Source organism: Triturus cristatus, chromosome 10 (assembly GCF_964204655.1).
Source record: "Triturus cristatus chromosome 10, aTriCri1.1, whole genome shotgun sequence".
Taxonomy (NCBI): domain Eukaryota; kingdom Metazoa; phylum Chordata; class Amphibia; order Caudata; family Salamandridae; genus Triturus; species Triturus cristatus.
The window spans coordinates 229,757,274-229,769,626 of NC_140593.1; the positions used below are offsets into that span (position 1 = coordinate 229,757,274).

Genomic DNA, 12,353 nt, shown 5'->3' on the forward strand with positions numbered 1-12,353 from the left:
AAAACAAATTGACCCAAACTATGGGTTAGCATTAAAAGATACCCATTACAGGGAGGCGTAGAGGGCTCCTTGCACCTACCAGACCCAGTGACACAGATTCTTGTGCCCTAATCATTCTTCATACCTTTCTTCTCCTTTGGCTTGCTTTGGGGTCGCAAGCTTTTTAACAGGGGCCACAAGACATAGGAAAAGGTTGTTTTTGCAGTAGTCAGCCTGCATCTGTAAACTCTGTTTGGGAATTACATGTGTCACCCAGTGTCTGTTATGCTAACTCCCTAGTCTCTCTACTGAGTTAATGCTTTATTACTGATGCACTTTATTGGCCGTATTTCATGTTTATTACAATACCCAGTTACAGCTTTTAAAAATGTGTTTTTAACTGTATTCGTGTGAACTGTTGGTTTTTAGCCTATTGACTTGTGTGATTTGTTTTTTTTAACTGCAGATGTGGGATCTTTTAATTACTGCATTTTTTTTTTTTAATCAAACGTTTGCTTTTATGGCTTTTAGTGGCCGAATAAAGTATTTCCTGACTACATACCATTCCTCTCTTCACTTTCGTCATTAATCGCTTATCTCCTACTCGCGCCTTTTCTTGTCCCTATCAACCTCCACTTTATCTCTTGCTTGTCCTTCTCTAGTTCCTCCCATTTTTAAAGTTGGTCGTCTCCATGTGCCTCTTTATACTGCCCACTTTTCTTTCCGCTCTCCTCCACTTCTCCCTTATCCTGCCTCCTCTCTTCAATCTACATCCTACCATTCTCTCCTCCCCAAACTCTCTCTAATCTCGCTGTCCTGTCTCTGAGCTCTGTGTCCTCTCTCTCATACTACCCTTTCTCTCTCAAATCTATATCTTGACTATGCTTCTCTCCTACTCCTCTCGTTCATTATATCTGAACTCCTTGGTTGTCACCTTTGTCTACCTCTTTTCTCAAAATCGGTTTTGTCCAGGTTTTCAATTTGTTACAGCTGAAGAGCACAACTACAAAACACCCCTCCTCTCTTTGGATGACCGCTCTTTCTCAGCAATCATGTGCAAGGCCACTTAACTACTGTACTAATGAATTTCGCTCCCTAGGAGATTAACCCATTGCCCTACTGTGTCTGGTGTTGCCCAGATACTCTTCCAATTGTCCTTTTCAATCCTTTTCCCTCACCTCTTGTTACCATCACCTTTTGTTGGTTCTTATCCTTCCTTCTTTTCTACCATTTTTCTCTCCTTTCTAGGTTTCACACCCTTTTCTTTCTTTTCCTCAGCATTTCTTGATTATTCACTTCTACCTTTTTACTGTCTCCCTCCCTTAATATTCTCCATATATGCCCCCTTTTCACTCTACGCTCAAATCTCCCCTTTCCCTCTCCTCCAAATCTTCTTCTCTCTCAATCTTTCTATTATTTCTGTCCTTCCTATTCAGGGGCCTAGCTTCAGGAGGGCGTTATACCCCTCTAATCCATGTTTTCTGTAGTAAATAGTTGGGTACAGGTGCTTTAAGTCGTGTTTGGTGAGGTGTTTTTCAGATTTCACTTGGGATTTTTACATACGCATGCAGACAAAAAACAGACACACACTTCTCTGTTTTAAAGGTCTTAAAAAAATGTATTTTATAAAAAATTGAATTCCTCTCCTTTCCTACTGTTCCTTAAGGCCCCCTACTGCCCTGCTTCCGGTATAATGTATTTTAACCTACATCATTGTTGGAAAATCTGACGCACACACCACCGCCAATCTTACTGACTAAGAAAAGTCTCCGTAACGATTATTCTGCTCTCCTATCCTGCACCTTTTCTTCCTTTCCTGTTCTTACCTTTCCTCTACTCTCCCATCTTTACTTTTGTTCTGTGACTCCCCTGCCTTTATTCGGTCGACTTCATATCCCATTCTCACCTATCCTTCTATGCCCCTCCTTTATTTCACTCCTTGTATCACTCCTCCGTAGTTACCTACTCCTCCCACAATCTCTTCCGATCCAGCTCTATTGTGTCCTAACCTTCTGTTTTTCTTCATTTGTTGCCTTTTTACCTCGTCTATCTACTTTCACCCTGTCTCCTTGTCTGCTTTTCAACCTCATGACAAGCTCCTACACAAACCCAGTGAATAAACGTTTGGCCTGTGCAGTCAGGGTGAGAACCCTCGTTCCTGATGACCTTCCCCAGTCTGAGCATACATTCTTACGAAGGTTCCCAGGTTCCAACCATTGTTTGTATATAGGGCCTAGATTGCAAGCCAGCTCCCATTGGCCACAATGCATCTGTGAGCACCCTCATCATGTGCCAGGCCTCAGAAGGTACCTTTACCCAAGTAAGCCCCACTGCGGGCATATGCATGCCATGTATTTCACGAAATGGAATATGTGAAAGGCAGTGTGTAGGAGTGCAAAATCAGCCTTCAAAACTCAGGTCCCGAGTTACCCCTCAAGAGCTGTAACTTCATGCAACTGTGCTAAAAATATTCCGTTACTAGGCCCTCCACAGCCCAGCGCTGATGTCTCCATTCACTCGGAGTTCTCCATTGTACTGATGGAATTCTTCTCTGCAATTCTTATAAGCCAATCTATATGTCCTTCATACCCCTGCCCCTGTGCTGACATGCCCCTCTCTGAGCCTTCCAAACTCTAGCTCCAGTGCTAACACGCGCCTGCTAGTGAGAGCAGACCGATTCTCAGAACTCAGTTTCACATGGGTATGGATGAATGCATACCTAGCTACAAAAAAAGCTTACCGCCAAAAGTTACACCTTGAGGAAGTGCTACCCAACTCATTGGTACTCAGCCCATCTACCTCGGAAGGATGAAAGGCTTACCTTACATCCCGAGCCCAAAATTATCCATATTCTGGCTCACTATTCCAAGAATAGAGCTCTCCCCAACTCTGCGGGGCTGGTGTTGCCACAAGACACTGAAACTGCTCCCAAGACCACACGTGTCCTCTCGCTGACCCCTCTATGATGCCCCGGAGTATGATAGACACCGGGAAGGTAGAGCATGAGCAACACACTGCTGGCAGTGGGAGAAAGGGGTAACAGGGTGAGGTGGGGGCGGAGCCAAGACTACCCTCAGGAGAGGCGCTGCAACAGGGGCCTCAGCAGTGGATTAGACATAACAGAGGTTTTCTAAGCTGGCCTGCCTTATCAGACCTACTTAACTACTGCCTTGTGGCCTTAAATACTGCACAGCTGTCTTTATGAGACCTTCAGTGATATCAGCTAAAAGTAGGACTAGGGCATTATCTGGAGTTCTTGACTGACATGGACTAGACTCCTGTTTTTCTGGGCAACTGCTCTGGGAAGCATGATTCAGTTTTCAAGCAAAACAATTGTTTCAGCATTGACTGATCGCACCTCCCGGCCCCTTCCAAACAGAAGACAGCACAAATCTTGGAGCTGTGCTCATCCAGCCCTAGCTCTGACTGGGCATGGATGTGCAGGGCGAAGTGCAGTAATAATTTTACATTAAGATAAAAACAGTCAATTTTAAATAAAAAAAAACTGTATATATTTTGTTAAAAAACATATTCAAACTAAGAATTCACATATCAATTAAGGGGGCACTATTAAACCCTTTGCAAAGTGTTTAGGTAAATGTTACATAAAAAAGGCAACTGACATTTAAAAAAAAAAAAATCTTTTTATTAAGTTACATATAACAAGGACAGTGTGACGGTTCATAAAATCATCTACATTAAGACATGCTTCCGTAAATATTATATCGCTCTGTTATAGGTGTGACATCATTAAATTTTTAGTACAAAATTGGATTAATTCAGTGCTATACTCTTAATATTCAACTCGAGATCTCCGGCGATCCCACCCGCAGCGGTTCACAAATGTTCCCTCTGAAAGTGTTCTCCAACTGACTTATTAATGGCAATGAGACCGGCACAAATATTAAAAAAGCAGCACCATCAAACAATGAGCTCATGGTATATATGCTATGTCTCCACGATGATCAACACACTACTCCCATAGCACCAGTGGTGGTGCACGTGCGACCTTGTTATTTACCTCCACACCCCTCATGACCTGCATCTCCACCGATTCCCTCACTACCACCCTCCAACAGTGTCCTTTGTCTCAAAAGTGTCCCTCTCTAATACACCTTTCATTTGTTGCAGAGCACTACTCACACTAGTGTAGGGTGTCAGAGCAATTTACATCCCACAAATACATAATACAGAGAATGAATGACGTGTGGTAATCAGTCTTTAGGAAATGTTACACAAGACACTGTTGATTAAAATATATAGAAATCACACATCATCGATACAAGGAGGCAGTGTATTTTAAGAGTGTTTGCTCGGAAAAAGCACAATCTCAGGATTTAAAACGTACCCCAGTGGTTGGGATTGGCCCCACTGGTTGGGGGTAGCTTTACTAAGAACACTATTTCCGCCCAAATAAACCCTTTTTAGCAACTTTAGGATAATGAAAGACTGGAAACAAAACAAAGTTCTAACCTATACCATGCAGTTTGCATGCAGCTCTTTGATAACAATTCATAGATCACTGTGCATATTAGGATTGACATTTATGAATTGCAAGTAACAAAAAGATCTATGACAAAAGGAGTAAACCACTGAGCTAGCCACATATATACAGATCTGTGATTTACATGGTAGATGTTCCAAGCAACAGGCATATTAATCCTTTGCACTACTTTATGAGAAGTCAAAACTGCCACTAGACAAAGATCCAGGTCTCTCTGGTAGGAACACTAATCACCAGAGTTTTCTTGACATTTTTATTGTTGCCTGCAACCTGCTGAACACATGGCACAAACCTTAAACCTGCCTTGCTCAACAGGCATCGTGAACCCACGTATTTGAAGGAGCTTTAGTATGCAATAATGAAAAAAGAAAGATCCTCAGTAAAAAAAAAAAAAGTATCTGCCACATCTTTGGATCGGCCTCCTGAAATGCTCCATCCTTTAAAGGAAGCAGCAGCCCCTTTGTCTTTGGTGCATGTCCTGGGTCTCCTGCAGTATACCCAGCCACACATGAAGAGGAGTTTTCTCACATGCCGCATGGCGTCAGCGAAATATCCTTTTATTATCCCTTTTGGACCTGGCAGAGGCCAGGGCGCTCCTAGAGACAGTCTGGGCACAGGAAGAGGCAAGCGCAGCCTAAAGGGAAAATAGTTCACCAGTACCCTGTAATCAGCTCCCTGAAGTGCAGCCTAAGGCAGTAGTACTTAATTCAGAGGGTCTACTCTAGCCATATTGAAGAAAGTCCATATGCAAGAAAGACTAGATTTTCTTTTAGTATGTTAAACTAAAATAGTGCATATTTGTTAGGAAACCGTAAAGAACCAGATAGGCCGAGGATTGTAAACAAAAAGGATTACAATTTAAAACACACTTGAACTACTCTTTGTATAATAGTTCATACAGAGTTGTGGAGATGTATAGCTTTTGGTAGAACAAAGCAAAACACAAGGAGATGGACGGAGCCCTGAAACTTTTCAGACACTCAACCCCAGTCACAGATCTGGGTTGAATCAATCATCATTTTTTAGCTCACTTCGCCACCTCAATTCAGACCCAGCTATATGCAAATCAGTCTTGGCCCTGTGCCCCATGGGAACAGTCCAGCCCGAACTGCCAAGCCAGGTCTTCCCTGAACCGGAAACAAGCATCCTGGGACCGGTTTCTGGGTAACACCCTTCATCAGCCAGGATAGCTTGAATCCAGTGGCAAAGTGAGCAAGGGACCCACGTCTGGGCATACACTGCTTTTGTAGTTCCTTTATGCCAGGGAGCACTTAATGCTGTGACTGTTAGGTCATTAGTAAAGTGGAGGCATTTTATTATTAGAAAGCTTTTCCTTACACTGCTGTTAGTATCCTGGTCTTATGCATCAGGTGGTTGATGTTTGTGAGAAAGTAGATTATTAGTTGGGGTGGATGGTAGTCAACCACAAGTAATGTCACTATTCTTGTCAGGTCCAGTTAAGGTTTTAGTAAATTAAAGCTGAGCTCAACCCCTGGTAGCTATGGCACAGAGCAAGCAGGCTTCACTTAAGAAAATATGCAAAGCATTTAACAGTACCGAATGAATTAAAATTTCGAAAACACACAAAAAAAAATCCAATTTACAAAAATAGAGAATCATTTAATGAAAAAAAGACACCAAGAACAACAATCATACAATCAGTGAAACCGGAGATATGTATCTTTAAAGTTAAAATAGCACCAAAAAGCACAAAGCGACAACTGCAGGCAACGGGCTGCGGTACACTAGGACAAAGATAAGTTTTGATGCCGACCGTGCTAGAGCACAGATAGGACACATAAGGTGGATTCGTTCTGGTCTGAAACTTACCCCCACACTTAGAAAATTTCAGGGACAGCAGAATCTTCAGCGGGTCAAGACTGAAGGCTGAATCCAACTATAGGGTCGTCGATGAGAGGCTGACGAAGGATGAGGTCTTGGTGAAGCCGTCGATGAAGGTAGGAAAATCTCCAAGCAGGAAAAGTCCAGAGTTCGCACCCAGGAAGTTGTCGATGTCGACTGGATGCAGGTCTGTATTCGGCCCGGTGAGGCTTTCTACCTTCGGACTTACAGACGTTTTTTCTGAAGGTCAGATTTCCTCAGCTGGGCAACGTTGCAGTTTGTAGCTGAGGGGGGTTGAACATTATCAGCTGCCAGTCAGCATTGATCTTGCTCAAACCAATCTGCTGTTGTGGTGAAGAACATAGTAGGAGCTGTGGCAAAGTCAGACCCACTGGCGATGAAAACTTGGAGGATCACCTGGCAGGTTGGTCTCCAGTTCCTCAACAGCTCTCCAGGCAAAAAAGGGTTAGCAAAAAGTTTTTAAGATCCAGGTTTTTAGGTTTTGGCTGAATGACGATCCCAAGGTTACCGGACCTTAGGAACAGCACTTGAGGGGTCAGGACTCCCACAGAAGCCACCAGCAACGTCCAGGGCAGATACAGACAGGTCCACTTGTAACTGGTCAATTGGGCTATTTCAAGAAAGTGGGTTTCTTCCAGCTTTTCGGTCCCTGTAGCTTAACAGGCGGTCAGCAAACGGACCCTTTGAATCCACTTTTTTGCCTTGGTTACAAGTGGGAGTAGGTCCATCCCTTAGGGTCTCCTCATAGGTCTCAACAGCAGGTGCAGTCCTTCTTTGGTCTTCCACAGATCCAGTAAAGTTCTGAAGGGGCCCAGGGATGCCACGTTTATGCCTGCCACTAGCATGTGGGCAGGAATCACTCATGGCCACTCCTTTATCAATAGGAAAAGGTTCCCAGGGATAAAGCAGTTTCTGTGTGCCCTACTGCAAACAATCCCAAAGTGCTCCTCTCTACCAAAATCCAACATGGCAGGACATGTTGTCCCCTAAGCAGAGCTCCTGTCCACATCCTGGAGATGTGGCCACTGAAATGAGCAACCCCTACTCTCTGGCGACTCAAAACTGGTTCGGAGGGAAGCATCCCTCCCACTGGATCCCTGGTGGACTAAAAGGACACAGGAGGGATAGCCTAATTTGCCTGTGACAGGGTAGGCCTCAAGTTAATTAACTTCCTTGGCACTGCCCAGATGGTCATCCTGTCAGAGGAACAGAACACCTCCGAACACTCAAGACCTTTGTCTCAGCTCTGGGAGCAAGTTCACACCTCATCAAAGGGGCTAGTCAGCTCCTGGGCGACAGTTGAAAGCTCATGCAAATGGGCTTCTAGAGGTTTTAAGAAGATAAAAGGTGACTATTAAAATGTACATTTCGCAAAATATGTAGTGCAAATTTGATAGCCCGATACTTACCCTTTTAGCTGGTTCCTAAATGAAGATAGAATTATTTATGTTTAATATTGTATCCCAATTCTTCCCTATGGGACAGATAACCCTGATACAGAGGAAATAACTTTTGAGACTTTGTCACTGAAAGGACAAGTTTGACATTATACTTTTACATGCCCTACTTTTCAATACAATGCTCCATTCCTTATGGGCATTTAAGGCCTACTTAGGAGTGACCTATTAATATTTAGATGGAGGGTTTAGGCCTGCCAAAAGGGGCTATTTTGGCAGGGCACATTTAAGTTTGACATTATACTTTTACATGCCCTACTTTTCAATACAATGCTCCATTCCTTATGGGCATTTAAGGCCTACTTAGGAGTGACCTATTAATATTTAGATGGAGGGTTTAGGCCTGCCAAAAGGGGCTATTTTGGCAGGGCACATTTGTAGTCTTTAAAACTGAACAGAGAGGCTATAGCAGTGGGCCTACATTCATTATTTCTGCTATCACTTTAGTGGTGATACAATGTGTGCTGCAGTTCACTTACAGGTCCTGGGTATCATATACTAGGGACTTACTGGTAAGTCAGAGCACATACAGTGGACAGCATTGCCCTAGTGTGTAAAGGCCAAAACGCAGCAATCCAATCTAGGAAATTATGGTGGTTGCCATGCAACAAGGGGTAGTTTCCTATAGTGCTCAAATGAATTCTAAATATCGTCTGGCGAAAGTATTGTTTGCAGCACAGACTACAACAATATCACAGCAGTAAGTATGTAAAGTATAGTTTTCTTGACGTTCTCATTTGTTATAACCACATTTTATTATTTTTGAAGAGCATTCAATACACAAACATAAATCACAATATGAAATTGTCCCAGTAGCAATTGACAAGTATTATATTCCCTTACACACATTGTCTGAATCCATAATAATCCCACCACTTGCTCCATATTTTCTTATGCTTCTGAGTATAGCCCCTGCTTAATATATGGGTTTCTCTTGCTTTGTGCACTAGTCTTTTGCTGAATGCAAAACAGCTAAGGAACGGGGAGTTGCAAAGGTCCAGTGCTTAGCAAAGTCTCTTTTAGCAATCATGGTGCAAAGTCCTACCAGGATACATTCTCCACGGCAACACAGCAAATCTTCAATAATACCCAATAGTGCAATCCAGGGTGATGGGTCTTTTGATCTCCCAAAGACTTTCTCTAGAGAGTGACAGAGTGGTAAAGATTTTCTGCCAATACACATTATGAAACACACCATATGACATAAGCCACTCTCACAGCATCAGAAGTCTGTGGGCTCAGAGAGGTTCCCCACCTGCCATAGTCATTTAGGTGTAAGATAATTAACATGCAGATACTTAATGGATGAGCCTGAGGCATGTGGAAATAGCGTTCACCAGTGGGTCCACACACACACCTCTCCAATCTTTATCCTGTAACAGACTAGCCACCTCTCCCACTGTATCTTTAGTTCTGAGAAACGGTAAAGGGAATTAACGACCGGTCTCTTATAAATACGGGATATTCGTCCTTTCCCCAGAAGGCCCATGAAGACCTTTGCTACAAGCGAACTATATTCGGGTATGTCAGAGCGTATTTACGTTCTTAACTGCTCGTCTATTTGTCTTGAAGATATATACCTTCAAGGTACTTAGATGTAGAATTTACAATTGTAAATACTTATCTATATATGTACATTCTTGATATTGTTTTAGACAATATTCTGGGTATGATATTGTGGCCTCACTCAATATTGTGACATTTGTGTGGGTGGCCATTACTAGTAGTTCTGCAAAGTGTGGCCACTATTATAATGGTCTCCGATGTGATCACAGCTGTAACAGGGTTGGTTGGAGTCAATGATAGCTGGTGAAGGGAAAACAGAGAGAAGGAAAGGTAGAGAAAGAGAGAAAGTTCCAGAGAGAGGCAGAATCAGAAAGCCTAAGAATTGTCTGAAGTCTGGCCTTTCCACTAGGAAAACAAGATTAAAACAGGCTGAATGTAGCATGGGTGACAATAATTGGGGATGACTGGGAAGATTACTATTGCAACAACACATCATCAGTAGGGTAAAACTAACCTGTCTCACGACGGTCTAAACCCAGCTCACGTTCCCTATTAGTGGGTGAACAATCCAACTCTTGGTGAATTCTGCTATTCAGAACATTCAATGCATGAAGCAACAGATATCTTCATCACTGAATACTTATAGATGGTGTTAGAGTGTAGCTTTGCTGTGGTTACTGCTCCACCATATCAATGGTGCAGCAATCAAGGATTTGTAAAGGCAGCATAGACTTAACTACTGAGGCAAATATCACGGAAGCAAATCCTGGAGCAGTCCATGGTTGTTGGGCAGTATCCTGTGTGGGTAATGATAACCATGAGTGCCTTGGGCCACCAGCACTACTGCACTCTAGTTACATGATCAAGTTCTTGCTTGGGCCACTGAAGTCTCTCTGAGAAGTCCAGACAAAAAGGTAAAGTTTACACTATGAAGAAGTAGGGTGATGAATCTCAAATAGTTTGAACAGTATATAACACAGTTACACTCTGTCATAACATACAAAAACAATAGGACTTTAATTACAGATATAGGGCAAAATCAGTTGAAAATACGATAGACGTAAAAACACAATATGTGCTAGCACCCTCTGAGGCTCAGATACACTCCTAAACATATTTATGGCTCCTTAGACCCAGGTGCGAGATTCTCTCTAATACTGCAATAGGAACAGTGCCGTTCTACATGACAGAGTTCAGACTGACTCAAGCAACTGCAGAAATTGTCAATTCTCTATGGGCCATATGTATCAAGCCTTTTTCCCGTTTGCAAAAGGGCAGATTCTCAGAATCAGCCCGTTTGCAAATGAGAAAAAGCCTTTTGGGATGATACATCGCAAAATAGAGAATCACAAAATTTGTGATTCTCTATTCTGCAAATGCAATTAAGGAATTGCAAATTGAAATTCCTTAAATGTAATTCTGGAAGCACAGAGAAATTTGCTATTTGGCCTTAAGGAATCACAAATTACCACCAACTTCAAGTTGGTGGAAATTTGCAATTTTCTTGAAAAAAAGCACTTTTTTGCTTTTTTCAAAGTGCCATTTGGTGCACATACATGGGTATGGGCGCAAAATGTGCACACATGCATATTTCAAGGGTGCAACAGGGTGTCCTTTTGGCACCCTTGCAACCTTGCAACTGCATTCTCAATTTGCGATTCTCTAATTGGTAATCGCAAATTGAGAATGTCTTCCCATTCATTCCTATGGGCCTCCTAGCCCATAGGAATGAATGGGAAGGTATTCCTTATTTGCAAATCTCAATTTGCGATTTGCAAATAAGGAATACGTAGGATTTGCTAAATTTTTAGCAAATCCTACATACATTGCATTTTGCGATTCTCTAATCGCAATTCGCTAAAAATCGCAATTTGAGAATCGCAAAACTCTTTTTTGATACATCTGGCCCTATATGCGAAGGGGTGACCCTGCGAGATATATTGTTCTGCGCTAGAAATACAGAGGGTTTTCTCGCCATGACTTTAATGTCTCTCAGCTGCACGCAAACTGCCTCAATTGGGGATTTTCCTGTACCCAATAGTCTAATATCCCAAACCTCAAAAGCTCACCAACCAAAGAAGAGTCTTACTGAGTGACGTAATTTAAGATTTCTTCAAGGATCCAGTCACTTGCATCCTGCAAGGAGACCATGCACTGCTCTTCTAAAACCAGTTAGTGACCCAACTGATAGTTAATCGCTCAGGTGAAAGAATGCACTGATGGTAAGAGGCGTTTCTCGAAATCTTCTAGTCATGGGCAAGACTTCTGGTGCTGGTGGAACCCACAGGGCATGAGGCACATACAGAATCCACAGCTTACACTTACCACTGAGAAAAACACTTTAGAGTGAGGGCTCACCTACGACTTTAAATGCAATATTTTCGGGACCTTAAAAGGACAATTCAAACAGATTCAGGATCATAACAATAAATAACTTCATATGGAGCTTCATCTTGCACTTCATCACTAGCAGCTCTAAATAACAGATGCAATCCAATTTAATGGCAGTCAACTTACCAATCTAGGAAAATGGGGTTTCTAGGATTCAAACTGGACATTCATGTAGCTTCTTCTGTCACTGGCGAGCATTATCTCACTGACCTAATTACCAGATTCTGGCTGGATGACCACCCTCAGCTAAAAGAACTAGTCTACTCTAGGGTTGTGAAGGTTTTTTTGGGACTGGGAAAGTGGCAAGATAAACCAAGAGATTAGGAACGCTGCAGCTCTGTAAATCAGGTGCAGTTGGTCATTAGTCTTTTTTTTCCAGGTCATCTTGGCTGCTGAACCTTGTGGCCCTTGGCTTGTCTTGGTGCTTGCAGATGCTCCAGTCAGCATGGCCTTGTACACATCTTCATGGGATAAGGCAGTACTCCTTCTGGAAGGCGCATTTCGGTCCACTTACAGGCAGATAATCTCTCCACAACCCACAGCAACAATCCAATAATTCATGTTGTAATTCAAATTTAGGCCCAGCCTAAAGGTTTAGCTCAAGGCGATAAATTTGCTTTGCACTGGTCCACACCCTCACCTTGAAGTCCAAA

General features: G+C 42.7%; 1 protein-coding gene across 1 annotated transcript in view; it reads right to left on the reverse strand.

Annotated features, from left to right (window-relative positions):
- SLC25A13 (solute carrier family 25 member 13) overlaps positions 1-12,353 on the reverse strand; it is a 772,629-nt gene that overhangs the window by 724,852 nt on the left and 35,424 nt on the right. The window lies entirely within an intron of this gene.